The sequence below is a fragment of the Octopus bimaculoides genome, chromosome 21 (genome assembly GCF_046866305.1).
Source record: "Octopus bimaculoides isolate indiv1 chromosome 21, ASM4686630v1, whole genome shotgun sequence".
Lineage (NCBI taxonomy): Eukaryota > Metazoa > Mollusca > Cephalopoda > Octopoda > Octopodidae > Octopus > Octopus bimaculoides.
Window position 1 is genome coordinate 36,254,076 of NC_142948.1, and position 14,092 is coordinate 36,268,167.

The 14,092-nt window shown below is 37.3% G+C and overlaps 1 protein-coding gene across 8 annotated transcripts in view; it reads left to right on the plus strand.

Annotated features, from left to right (window-relative positions):
• The first annotated feature begins 3,627 nt into the window (after positions 1–3,627).
• Positions 3,628–14,092, plus strand: part of LOC106874408 (large proline-rich protein BAG6) — a 32,240-nt gene continuing 21,775 nt past the window's right edge. For all 8 annotated transcript variants that reach the window (XM_052975563.2, XM_014922172.3, XM_052975564.2 and 5 more), the window contains exon 1: positions 3,628–3,675. The gene's annotated coding sequence lies outside the window, so the exon portion shown is untranslated. The remainder of the gene's footprint in view (positions 3,676–14,092) is intronic.

Here is a 14,092-nt window from a genome sequence, read left to right on the forward strand (position 1 = left end):
CTATTTTCTTCATTTTCCCCACACTTAACTGATACCCTTTGTGTCCATCTCAATCCCTATCTCTAATCACCTGTTACCCTATTTTCTTCATTTTCCCCACACTTAACTGATACCCTTTGTGTCCATCTCAATCCCTATCTCTAATCACCTGTTACCCTATTTTCTTCATTTTCCCCACACTTAACTGATACCCTTTGTGTCCATCTCAATCCCTATCTCTAATCACCTGTTACACTATTTTCTTCATTTTCCCCACACTTAACTGATACCCTTTGTGTCCATCTCAATCCCTATCTCTAATCACCTGTTACCCTATTTTCTTCATTTTCCCCACACTTAACTGATACCCTTTGTGTCCATCTCAATCCCTATCTCTAATCACCTGTTACCCTATTTTCTTCATTTTCCCCACACTTAACTGATACCCTTTGTGTCCATCTCAATCCCTATCTCTAATCACCTGTTACCCTATTTTCTTCATTTTCCCCACACTTAACTGATACCCTTTGTGTCCATCTCAATCCCTATCTCTAATCACCTGTTACACTATTTTCATTCAGTTCACTTACCTACACATCCACCTTTTCCCTGTCTGCTATCCTATTCTGTCACATATATTGCACATGGACCTCACATCCTTTTCGTTCTCTCTCTCACTTTCCAGGAAGCAAGCCATGGATTCACCTCTTCAGCAAGTCACCTGAATCTCTCCTTCTTATTCCTCCAGTCTACACCTTGCGCAGTTGAGGTCTTATCTTGCAGGTACTTGGTGATCTCACTTGTGTTGGTGCCATGTAAAGAGCACACAGTACACTCTCTTAAGCAGTTGGCATTAAGAAGGGTATCAGCTGTAGAAACCATGCCATAACAGTCATGGAAACTGGTGGAAGCCTCTGGCTCATCTGTTTTTGTCAAACTGTCCAACCCTATGCTAGCATGGAAAAGAGGATGTTAAATGATGATGATGATGAGAATGATGATGATTTACCTAGAGCAAAAGACCTGCACCTGCCCTCCCTGCCATTGTACTACTTTTATATCTCTCAATACAATACGCCGCTTAGTTGAGGGACCTTCTCTTGCAAGTACTTTGTGACCTTACTACTGCTGGACCATAGTTAACGGTCCTCTTGAACAGATGCAAGTTAATTGTTTCAAGGGCAAAAAAAAAACACATGCAGATAGAGGATTCCAGAAGGTTGTCATTCGAGAGTGTAGGGGTTAGTTAGGGGCCTGAAATGAGGGACACAATATGGAGGAGAGCTGAGTGAGTCAGGAGTAGATTTGCAGTGGTAACACCAAACCAGCTATTTGTGAGGAGCAAAGACGGCAGTAATTCCAATAGAAGTGACAGTCACATTTCATCTTCTATGTGGCAGAAGATAGAGTGTGGCCTTGAATGACATCATATCAATCTGTTGAGAAGCCTTTGAATATGGTGTATCATGTCTGTGAGTGTATCAGTAGTAACATCCCAAATATGAGATCAATGCTCCAGTGTGGGTCTTATTTGAGCTTTATAGAGGATTAGTATTTGTTGAGGGCTGAAGTATTTTCTGGTGCTAAAGATGAAAGCCAGTCTCTCCTTTTCTCCTCTGTTTATGTATATAAGTGTATTTCTCTCTATGTGCATGAGGAGAGGAAAAATCTTTATGTTGAGTGTATTCAATTAAAAAAACTGCAATGTCTCCCTCTCTCTCTCTTGCTTTCTCTCTTCCTTTCTGTCACTACTTGTATGTAAATATTTCTGTGCATGTGTGTGTGTGTGAGTGTTTGCCTCTAGTGCTAAAAAGTACAGTTGCCAAAACATGTTCAATATTCAGTTAGCTGTGCCAAATCACCAGTATCCAAACAGCCAAGCCTGATTATCTCATTTTGTCCTTTGAAATGGTGAGACTTAGCCTTTATATCAATATTGAAGACTTCTAGAGTTCTAGTTGCATGCTATTCATGTTTTGCATGAAGGTGTGTAATAATATATTCTTGATATATGTTGTGATTAAGTCTTTGCACTGTGGAAGGCTACAAGATTTGCATGACTTCATTGGGAAGTGCTTTTAAATTTCTTTTCATAGAGTTACTGAAGATTTGGTGTGAGATGTTTGAGATTGCATATATCTAACATTTGCATGCAGAAAGTTAAAGAGAAATGAAGGATGGTATCATCTGCATAGGTATAGAGGTAATAATTAGGAGGAAGAGTGTCGTCATCAACAGTGAATCTCGAGGCACACCAAAATTGATAGAGTTTAGGTTAGAAATACCCACCGTCAGTCATTCTTCAATGGTGTGATTTGAAGTTGAATTTAACATCATGGTTTTTAATAAATTTCTCAAGCTGAGTGACATAGCAAAGTTGGTTATCAATTGATCTGGTTTTACTCAAGCTGTGCTAGTAGTCTTTCAAGAGTAAGAAAAATTCAAGGTGTTTTTAGTGGCTGTCTCCATCACATTTGAAACACTATACTGGAAGTGAATGTGACAGGGAAATAGTTAACAGGATCAGAAGGGTTACTCTTGGGGATGAGACACATGTAGACTGTTACCAAATATTGAGATATTGGGCAATATCTCTGTTATTCCTTTCGAGAATTATGTTGAAGAGTTGGGTGAGACTAGAGGCCAGCGTTGGACCACATTGTTTGAGGGCAATAGAAGGGAGGTTATCAGGGCCAGTGGCATTCTTAGCTTGGAGTAATCTAAGTTCAAGTACTGCTTTTAGAGTTGTTAAAAGAATCAGATTTTGCCAATTCTGTACAAAACATTTCACTGTTCCTATATAAAAGAAATCCTTCATGTTACCTATTCAGTTTTTGTCACCAGACATGTCCTATTTAAACTCTACTAAATTTTAACTAAACTATTGATAATACACATATTGCATCAGTAGGTTGATAAATATATTCTATCACCAGGGTAAAAGAAATTCCACACCTTACACATATTGCTCATTCTTGTTATCAGTTAACCTCTGGCAAATTAACCCTTATCTAAACTTTACTCCATGAATCTTTAATTAGATTTTTAACAACAATCTTTGCATATATCCATCACTTAATTCAGTTAATAAACATATTCTAACGAAATACAATACTGTTGTCTATATATGGCAATGTCAATCATAATACCATATTGCATGTTGCTAATCAGAAGCAAAAACAATTATCATTCTTCTTGTAAGTTTGTCTTAAAATATTTTTTCTAGAATATTTAAAAATTAATCTGGAATATCTTGTTCCACACCCCCTTATTTTTTCCCTTTTTCGAATATGGAATTTTTTTCATCTTTATTCACTAAATGGAAAATATATTATAACATCATCTATAGTACCGTATTAAACCATTATTCAAATCAGGTTCATTTAACCCTTCACTTGCTTGAATATACTCTTGGTAGCAAAAAAAATAATAATACGCATTTTTATTCCTCTCTTACTTTCTTTTTAATTTCCTTATTTTTATCAACCAAACCCATGATGACACATCGGATGAAAAAAAAATGGAATAAAAATAAAATGCTTCCGATAGCAAAAGCCGTCACTGCTGATTTTAATATCATCAGAAGCATTTCCCTCTCTTTGTACAAAGCTGCTGGGCATAAGCCAGCCGTGCGCATGCCCAATAAATACTTCCTGCGGAGGTGGAGGACAGTTAGCGAAGACAAACAGTTCTCAGGTAATTTCTTTCTGGCCCCCTTTTTTCCTCCCATTTGTATATATTACAGAGGTCGGGAAGAGGTGAAAAACGAACGAACGAACACCACCTTCATCAGCAAATTTTCTAGTTTACTGAGAATGTGTTATGTCGTTGAAATGTGTTGGACATTATCCGTTCTTTACCTGTTAACAAAATGTAATGGTGCAACCGGAAGAAACCAGAATATTCTAAGCTCTCGCAGAGTCAGTTACTATGACATGTACTGTTGTACATTACTTATATACACGCGATGTATATATATATACTATATATATATATATGTAATATATATATAGACACGCACATATTTGTATGTACATATGTATATGGTCATAAACACTGATATATGTATGTGTGGATGAAACATACGTCAATATGTACGTTTATATATGTATTTACAGAGATATATATATATATATACACATAGATGTCCATGTACGTTTCTGTATGCACGAATACTTATATACACGTTTGTGTGTACATATGTATATATAAAACACGTACACACGTTAATATGTACGTTTATGCATGTAGATATGTGTATATACATGCACATATATGTCTATGTACATTTATATATACAAACATGAATATATATATATAAATGTACATATAGATATGATTATATACGTGCATATGTGTACATATATATGCATTTATATATCTACATACACACTTGTAAAACATATATATATATATATATATATATATATATATATATATATATATATATATATATATATAGTCTTGCAAGTTACTTGGTGGGCCTGTTGGTGCTGGTGCCACATAAAAAGCACCCTGTACATTCTGTAAAATGGTTGGTGTTAGGAAAGGCATCCAGCCGTAGAAGCCATGCCAAAACAGACAATGGAGCCTGGTTTGGTTCCTGTTCTTACAAGCTAGTGCCAAACCATTGGAAAACTGACGTTAAAATGATGATATACACTCTGCACATGTATATAAGCACACATACTTGTGTATACAGGAATGTGAGTGTATATATATATATATATATATATTAAAATTTACTATATATATATGTGTGTGTGTGTGTAGAGGTGCTTATAGTTGGGATGTAGAATGCAAGAACAATGAATAAAGAAAAATCATCTGTTGTGAAAGCAGAAATGGACATAGAAGTTGAAATCTTGGCAAGTGAACCGAAATACACAAGAATGATCCATTTCCTATCAGTATATAATTGCAAAGTTTATTTACTCTATTTGAAGATTAATGGGCATGGCAATGATATCTAGATATTTAAGGGAAACTAAAGAGAAGCAGTTGAAGGATGCAAACTAGCCATGACAAAGTCTTGGCATTGATAAGATAACGTAGAAATCTTAGTCATGAAGGTTTTATTTTTGTGTCTTAGAAGCAAAGAGGAGAGAGATTTCTTGAATCACCTTCAGCAAGCAATTGATGATGTCCCAATAGATGTCTTTGTATGCATCTATGTATGTTTGTGTATGTGTAAGTATGCAAGTTGACATTTGTGCTCTATGAAAGGAACTACAAGTGTTGTTGCTGTCGTTTTTGCTCACTTTGCACCTTTAAAGAGATGGGGAATAAGAGGTTCCTGACTTGAAAAACAGCTGAGGGTTAGTGACAGGCAGGGCATCCAACTGTAAAACAATGCTTCAATAATATACTGAGCTAACATATGCTAGCATGGAAATAGTAAAAACAGACATAAAAAAGAATGGGTATATATGTGAGTGTGTATGTGCACGTGTATATGCAACTGTTTCACATTACAAGTGTCCGCATGAAATCATTCAACATATACAGTGGCACTGACATTCCCAGCTGACAACTGGTCCGACTGCTTTTCACTCTCAGAGGAAGTGATAATAAAGAGGCATCTGTTTGTAAACTAATGCTTCACCAACATCATTCTAATGTCCACTTTTCCATGCTTGCATGAGTCGGATGGTATTTGTTAAGGCAGATTTTCTTCAACAGGATACCCTCCTCTTGCCAACCCTCACCTGTTTCCTAGTGAGGTAATATTTTACTATAGACAGGGAACTTTTTCCTGGAAGACTAGAAATAAAAGGTGAAGACTCATCAAGTCAAATGAAATTATAATTGTGGCCGTTGCCAGTGTCATGTAAGTGGCACCTGAGAAATTGTAATCGTGGCCATTGCTGGTAGCATGATCTTTGAATGTTGGGCCTCATGAAGGTGATGACAAATGACCGAGACCATTGGAAATATGTTGTGCTTAAGAAGACTCATCAAGCCAAGTGAAAATGCAGTTGCCAGTATCATGTAAATGGCATTATCTTTTGTTCTGTTTCTCCTTGTAAAACGATTTCTTGCTATCCACAGAAAAATGTCTTTCATTTTATCTTTGTTGCACTCTTGCCTCTCATCACCTGACATAAGACACTTCCCGCAATACTACACCCCCACCTCACCCCTTAATCAATCAAGGGGTCTTGACTTGTGAGCTATTTGTGCCAGTGATACAAAAAAAAGCACCCAGCACTGGAAAATTGATGGCATTAGGAAAAGCATCCAGCCATAGAAATTATACCAAAGCAGACACTGGAGTTCAACAGTATACTGACCTGTCAGATCTTGTCAAATCCAGGCCAGTATGGAATATGGACACCAACGATGGTGATTTATGTCATAACTCAAGATATCTATCAAAGTTAGGAATAACAGTAAATCAATTCTCAAACTTCTGTGGTATAATTTCATGATAATACCAATTAAGCCTATTTCTTGTTTCAATTTTCTTGAATTTCAATTTAATCTTAGACATAAACAGTTGATCTGTTTCATAGTTTTGACAATACGAGCAAGCTTTCCAACCAAACAGTTTCGGTTTCAGTCCCACTGCATGGCACTTTGAACAAGTGTCTTCAGACCATCCAAAGCCTCGAGGACCATCATATATATGTGTGTGTGTTACATTTGTGTCTCCTAGTCTTGATGTGTCCTAGTTGTAAATGAGTGTTGCTGTTATACAAGCCACGTCATACATTTCCAATATTCTGTACAAACATGCTTGGTAATGAGGAAATATTACCTTACTTGGTAAAAGGTGAGGGGAAGGGAAACAGCAAGGACATCCAGCCACAGAAAGTCTGCCTCGATAAATCCGGTTTGATTCATGCAAGCACAAAAAAGACATTAAAATGATGATGCTGATGCTGAACACCACTCTTCCAGCACTTGTTCAAGAACATGTCATCAATTTGATTATGATTTTGTTCTGTAGGTAATGTCCATGTATACCTTCTATCTAGTTGCTCAAAATATCTGTACTGGCATTCTGCAGGTTATGATGACGAGGGTTCCAGCTGATCCAATCAACGAATGAAATTAACATGCAAGTGGTTGAGCACTACACAGACATGCATACCCTTAACATAGTTCTCAGGGAGATTCAGCATGACACATAATGTGACAAGGCTGGTCCTTCGAAATACAAGTACTACCTCAAGGACACAACATCGCCAGGAATTGAATCTATGATCTTACAGTTGAGAGCCAAATACCCTAACCACTAACCCACGTGCATTCACCTGTATGTTTATGTGTGCATGCATGCGTGTGTAAATGTGGATAGCAAGAAATCATTTTACAAGGAGAAACAGAACAAAAGATAATGGATTTCAGCAACAGTAGGAATGGCAGGAGAATGGTGGCACTCTAAAACAATGAAATACTATGAAATTAGAAGATTGAATTGAAAATTCTAAATGTAGCCAAAAGAAAAGGGAAATGTGTGTATACCCATTGCTTGTGTTAAATTGTGGCATGCAATGCTGTTGTCAGCAAATTGTTTCCCATCAACAAATTGTTTGGGCAGCTCATACCTTTGAAGCTGTGTAGAATAAGCAATTCCTTGCTTGAAAACAAGTAAGGTTTTAATGTGAGGAAGAGTATCTACCTGTAAAACAGTGTCTCAAAATATTTAACTCCTGCAAACTTGTCAAAACAGACATAAAACAAACACACACTACCACCACCATCATCATTTTATAAATATTGAGAAAAAGCGCATTTGACCAAATTTGGACATACAGCAGTTTAACATAATGGCAACGATATATATATATATATATATATATATATATATTAAGTTTGACTCAGCTCCACATAATTTTATCTAAAAATATATACAACTCCTATCAAATATGTTGAGTACTACTCTCTTTCGTCTATTCACTTGTGTGGGGTGTATATACACATGCACACACACATTCTCATTTTATGTTTGCATTCCATATTGACATGAGTTGGATGGGTACTCATATATATTTGGGATCCACTGTCCTCATAGACGGGCTGGAGGATCACGTTTTACTCATGTTTAATTGGCAGGATGCTCTTCTTATCACTAACCATTTTAAGTATGTACTGGGTGCATTTTATCATGACCCTTATACTGGAGGTTTTATCGTGCTCTAGGCAAGATTAAGGGGTCCTCTTGACCCTTTCTTATTTTCCACAAATTTGGCAACCACTTTACAGAGTATAGTAAGTGCATTTTGTGGCACCAACTTGAGAGTGGTTACCTTGTACACTAATAGCAAAGAGTTTATACAACCTGAGACAAGGCAATATGAGTGAGGTGTATGGGGGGGGGGGCAGAGAGAGCATGAGTACAAACCAATATCAGTTGTCAAGCGCTGATGGGCGGGCAAACACAAAAACACAGACATATATAGACAGTGGGCTTCCACATAGTTTCCATCTACCAGATTTGCTCACAAGGCATTGACTGGCCCAAGGCTATTATAGAAAATTCTTGCCCAAGGTGTCATGCAGTGGGACTGAACCCAAAATCACATGTTTGCAAAATAAGCTTTTTAGCCACACAGCCATGCTCGTGAGTCTTTGCAAATTCTCTGCATTTAAGAACCACATCTGAATAACGTGCAGTATTGCACTTCATGCATATGCATCATAAAAGCTATGCCTTGCTCTGAAGGAGGAACCCTTTGTTGCGAGCAGATGTTGTAGCTCCATGATTGCTTTCCAGTTCCTAACTCTGGCTGCTATGCCATCAGAATAGCTCTCCTCATTGTATGGAATTCCTGTCGATTTCTTTTCTGATTTGCAGAAGAGGACTTAGTAGCAGAGTTCCACCTCCTCTCACAAATACTTTAGACACGGATATGGCTTATTCAACCACCATATTTCTGTGTACGAGTAAAAATAATGCCTGGGCAGGGAGTGAACTAGTGGTACCAGAGTCAATTTTAACATAAACCTTTGTACCACTGAGTTCTCTACTTTTCTGTCAAATACTAGCACAATTATACCTCACTTATTGTAGCTTTACATCGACACCAAATGGTCTTTGGTACCACGTTTTATCATTTCGATTTACGTTACGTATTCTTCATATTGGCTCTTTTAAACGCTTAACAAACGTTATCAGATATATGAGCCTATGGATTTCTCTATGTTTATACTATAAACATTACGTGTGTGCATACGCACATACACAATCCGACGACGGCTGGTGGGCCGAAACTTCGAGGTCACTGTCAACCATTTCCTTATAAAAATTTATATGTATTTTACTAAAATGTTTTAAACAATACTCCTTCAGTTTCATGTTGAATTGTTTTTATATATAGCTTCACATAAAAACAAACATATCTATGCGTGTGTTAGTGTTTTTCTCGTCCTTTTCACGTTTTCTAGTTTCTACCATCTCTCACTGTCTAAGCCCGTTTTAACCCAACAAGTCTACATTCCAAGACCATATTCCAAGATGTTAATAAAAACCCATCCACTGGCCACTGCATTCACATTTCAAACACCATTTTTCTGCATCTTCATTCACTCATCTCACATACTTGTTTAGTATATAAGTAAGATTTTTCATATTTTATACCCCATTTATGCTTTAAAATGCTTTCTTTGCTCATCCTGGTGCAGAGAAATTGCTACAGTAATATTTACGCACACACACACATTGTTTGTCTGTTCATTTATTCGAAGCTCTTCATTTACTGTACTATATCTCCCCTATCTGTCTCTCCTTTGTTCCAAGGCAATCCATCCACAGTAACGATTCTGTCCCACCATTTTCAATGTGGTATTATGTGATTTGCGGGATATCCGGCTGCTATTTCTAGCTCCTCAAAGCCACCGCTTACACTTACACTCTTCCATGTTAGCTCGCTTCAGTTTTTTTTTATGCATCCGACAAGGATACGCGCACTCTCTCTCGCAAACGTTTGGATGTATGACAGAGAAACGTTTGTGTATGTCTGTTACTTTAGTCAAGCCTTTATATATGTAGAATGCTTCTCTTTGTGTCGTTTTTATACATCATACATACACATAATGTCCAAATTCTCCTTTTAGTACATTTTTTAAATAAAACAAACGATGCCTTGTTATGGCTGTTTTGCGTACGATCTCACCCTGCTACATTTTTTTTTTTAGCTCTGGTCTTATTCGCGTAAATTATCTTCACATTTAACTCTCAGCGAATTCTATCGTTTATATTGAAACATATCTAATCATAAAACTTCGTTCAAATTGAACGATTTGTTAGTTTCACCAACTCCTTCCTCTTCCTTGCTGCGAATCTTATTAAATACTAGTTAAAGCGAATAGCCATTTTGGTTATGTGGAATTTACGATCTGTGTTTATTTGTATGTGCGCGCGTACGTGTGTTTCTATATATATTTTTTGCTGGTCTTAGCCAAAGGCTGCAGCCATGCTAGGGATATACGTGTGTGTGTATGAGTCATAGACAACCTGCGGCCCGTGGGACTTTCTGAATGGCACGCTTGTGTGGCCCGCTTCTCGAATAAAGTTGCCCATGCCTTGTTTGTGTGTGTGTGTGTGTGTACAATTTATAATTGCGTGCGTGCGCGCGCCACGATGCTTCTGTATCGAGCGATATGGTGGTCGTCTGCTCCTTGCAGAGCGCTTGACCTCTTCTCGTATCTGTTATTGCTGCTCTATCTCATCACATATATATATGAGAGAGTGTGATTTATCGAGCTGAATGTAAAATTCTTTTCTGTTGTGTACGTGATGGACGACAGTGGTAGGTGGTAGGACCTGAACCATCAGCAATTATATTTGCTAGCAAGTCGACCATCACCGACTATCCACATCTAGCTAGGACAACATTGACCACAGACGATATTTCCGCCTTTCTTGAATTTCTTCTCCAGTAATTTATTATCCGATGTGCCTTTCTCTTTTCAGAATGGTAGGGTGTAATTTAAGAGAGATTTGGTTGATATTTCTAGGAACTTGAATGACCACAGAGAGGCTACCTCTTTGGCTACATCCACACACACGAGGAAAGTGTGTTGTAGTTTGATTCCAAATCATTTTCATCTTCCATTCTCTTATTTTTCATCACCTTTATAAGTATGGGAACCTGGATGGTGGTGGTGAGACAAACTTAAGCGCTGTTTCGAGTGGCACGCTCCAGCTTAGTGGTTCGCAACCATTTTTTGCCTTTGGATCCTCTTTACTCCATAGCCATTCGCTGTACAGGGTGCTATGAATAAATTGTCGCCATTTTATATTTTTTATTTCGCGTATGCGCATTGTTTTTTATTTATTTTGTCGACTACATAGTATAGTAGGGTTACTTGGGCACCGTCTGTTAGAAAAACAGCACCATGATGCAATTCCCTCTGCCAGAAATTTAGAAACAACATGCTGTACTGCTTGGCATTCGCGCCGGAAGCTCCAATACGAACATTTCAGGGAGTTTGGGTGTCAATCTGAAGACATGTACCGAGAGTGATAAAAATCAAACATTCAGTCAACATCATGGTGTTTGGAGTGATCACTAGTGATGGCAACGTTATACCTCCATTCATCTTCCCACACGGCCTCAGACTCAACACGGAGGCCTAACATCAAGTGCCTGGAGGAGGTAGTGCTGCCCTGGGTCAAAAGGGTGGCTGCTGGAAGGCCCTATGTCTAGCAACAGGACTCTGCACCATGCCACACAAGCAGGAGGACCCAGCCATGGCTGTCAGACAATTTCTGTGACCACATCACCTCTAACGTCTGGCCACCTAACTCCCCAGACTGCAACCCCCTTGATTATTATGCACGGGGCACAGTTGAGCAAGAGACCAACAAAACTCCTTGTAACACTAAAGGTGAAATGAAGGCAAGGATTATGGCAGCATTCACCAACTTAAACAAGGAGACTGTCCAGATGAGTGCAGGAGATTCCAAAGTGGTCTGGAGGCCATGGTTGAAGCCAATGGCGATTTTATTGAATAAATTTACTCTTTAGTGTTTCAAGATATTTTTATGTAATTTTGGTAAATATATTTGTTAAAATGAGATGTCAGTGTTATTTTCATTTTTGCTTAATTTAGACAATTTATTCACCACATCCTGTATATAAAAGAAAGTTTTTTTTTTTTGTTTTGTATAATTATTATTAAGAATAGTATAAAAAAATTAAAATATTTTGTGTATTCTTTTCCTTAATTCTTTTCCTTGTTTCATTCATCATTTGGCTGTGGTCATGCTGTAGCACTGCTTTGAAGGGTCTTAGTCAAACAAATCAACTCCAGGGCTTATTTTGTAAACCTAGGACTTATTCTTTCAGTCACTTGCTGAACTGCTAAGTTAGGGGAATGTAAACACACCAATACTGGTTGTCAAACAATAATAGACACACATACATACACCAAATTCAATATAAACTGTAGGTCTGATTTGGAGTTGGTTCCAGGTGTGGTGTTAGATATAAAAGAAGTGAATTTGAAACCTCATTTGTGTTCTTTTATTTATATATATATGTGTGTGTGTATATATATATATATATATATATATATATATATATATATAGTTCAAATTTACAGAAAACAAAAGACGACAGGTGTAGGAACAACAAGCAAGTGTATTGGTTTAATGCTTGGGAAGAATATTGTCTTCGAAATAAGTACTTTTGTCTAATTTGTATTGGCCATTTTTAATATAATGTATTTTGAAAATGGCTGTATTAAGCATAATTTATCATTTATAAATAGCTTTGATAATTATTTGGAACAGTACTGAATGGCATATTTACGTCTTTTTATTTTGAAATTCCAATCATTTTTGCTTAATTAGTTGCAGTGTTTTGTCATTACAAAAGAAAAGCAAAATAAATTAAAGAATAATGAAAAAATAAGAGGATTGACTGTAGAATGGTGTAGTAGTAGTAGTAAAGTTAAGTTTGATTATTTTCAACTAAAATATGTGATTCACCTGATAAAGGTGCGGGAATAATAGATTATCATGGTGATAAAATCTGTGAGTCATAAACCACAAATGTTTTTTTTTTTAAATTGCCAGGCTTAACTATTTTTCTTTTGCAACTTGTAAAAATATTTAAAAACTAACCCACATACATATGAATGAGAGTACATGAAGACATAGTTGTGTGGTTAAGAAGATTGTTTCATGGCCATGAGATTTCCGGTGCAGTCCCACTGCATGGCATCTTGGGCAAGTGTTTTCTATTATAGCCCCAGGATTGTAAATAACTTCTGAATAAATTTGGTAGATGGAAACTGTACAGAAGCCTGTTGTGTATATGTGTTTTTGTTTCACTGCTTGGCTTCTAGTGTAGGTTTGTTTATGTCCCTGTAACTTGCTGGTTCATCAGAAAGGGAATGATAAAATAAGTACTGGGATTGATTTAATTGAGCAAAAAACACTTCATGTTGCTGCAGTCCACTCAGCTGTAAATGAGTTATGCCGTGAAGGGCTGGTGTCCCATTGAAGGGGGATGTTGTGACTGCAGCCAGTTATATGCCATTGAAACTGGGTAAACTGGCCTATCAGTCCTTGGACTCGAGACAGTTACAGGGCTTTAAAAAAATGCTGTAAAATAAAAATCATACCAGAATAAAATGAAAATCTTAAACCTTGCTGATTTGAGTTTCATTCTTTCAGAGGGTGACAGAAATATTAATTGGCAGAGCTGTTAAGTGTTGGACACTGTGCTTTGCAGCATCTGCTCTTGCTTCTAATTTTAGCACAAGTCCAGTTGTTTTGAGGGAAGAGAGTAAGTTGATTATATTGACACCGGTGCTCAATTGGTATTTATTTTATTGACCCCCAAAAGGATGAAAGGCAAATTTGAAATTGGGATGTTAAGAGCCGGAACTAATACATTTTATCTCATGCTCTAATGAGCCTACCAATCTACAGCCTTGCAGTAGTAGCAGCAGCAGCAGCAGCAGCAGTTGTAATTCTCTCTTCTATAGGCACATAGCCTGAAATTTTGGGGCTGGGTGTAGTTGATATCAACCTCAGTGTCCTACTGGTACTTATTTTGTCAACCCTGAAAGGATGAAAGGTAAAGTCAACCATGGCAGAATTTGAACCCAGAATGTAAAGCTGGAAGATATGTTGCTAAGCATTTTGTCCAGC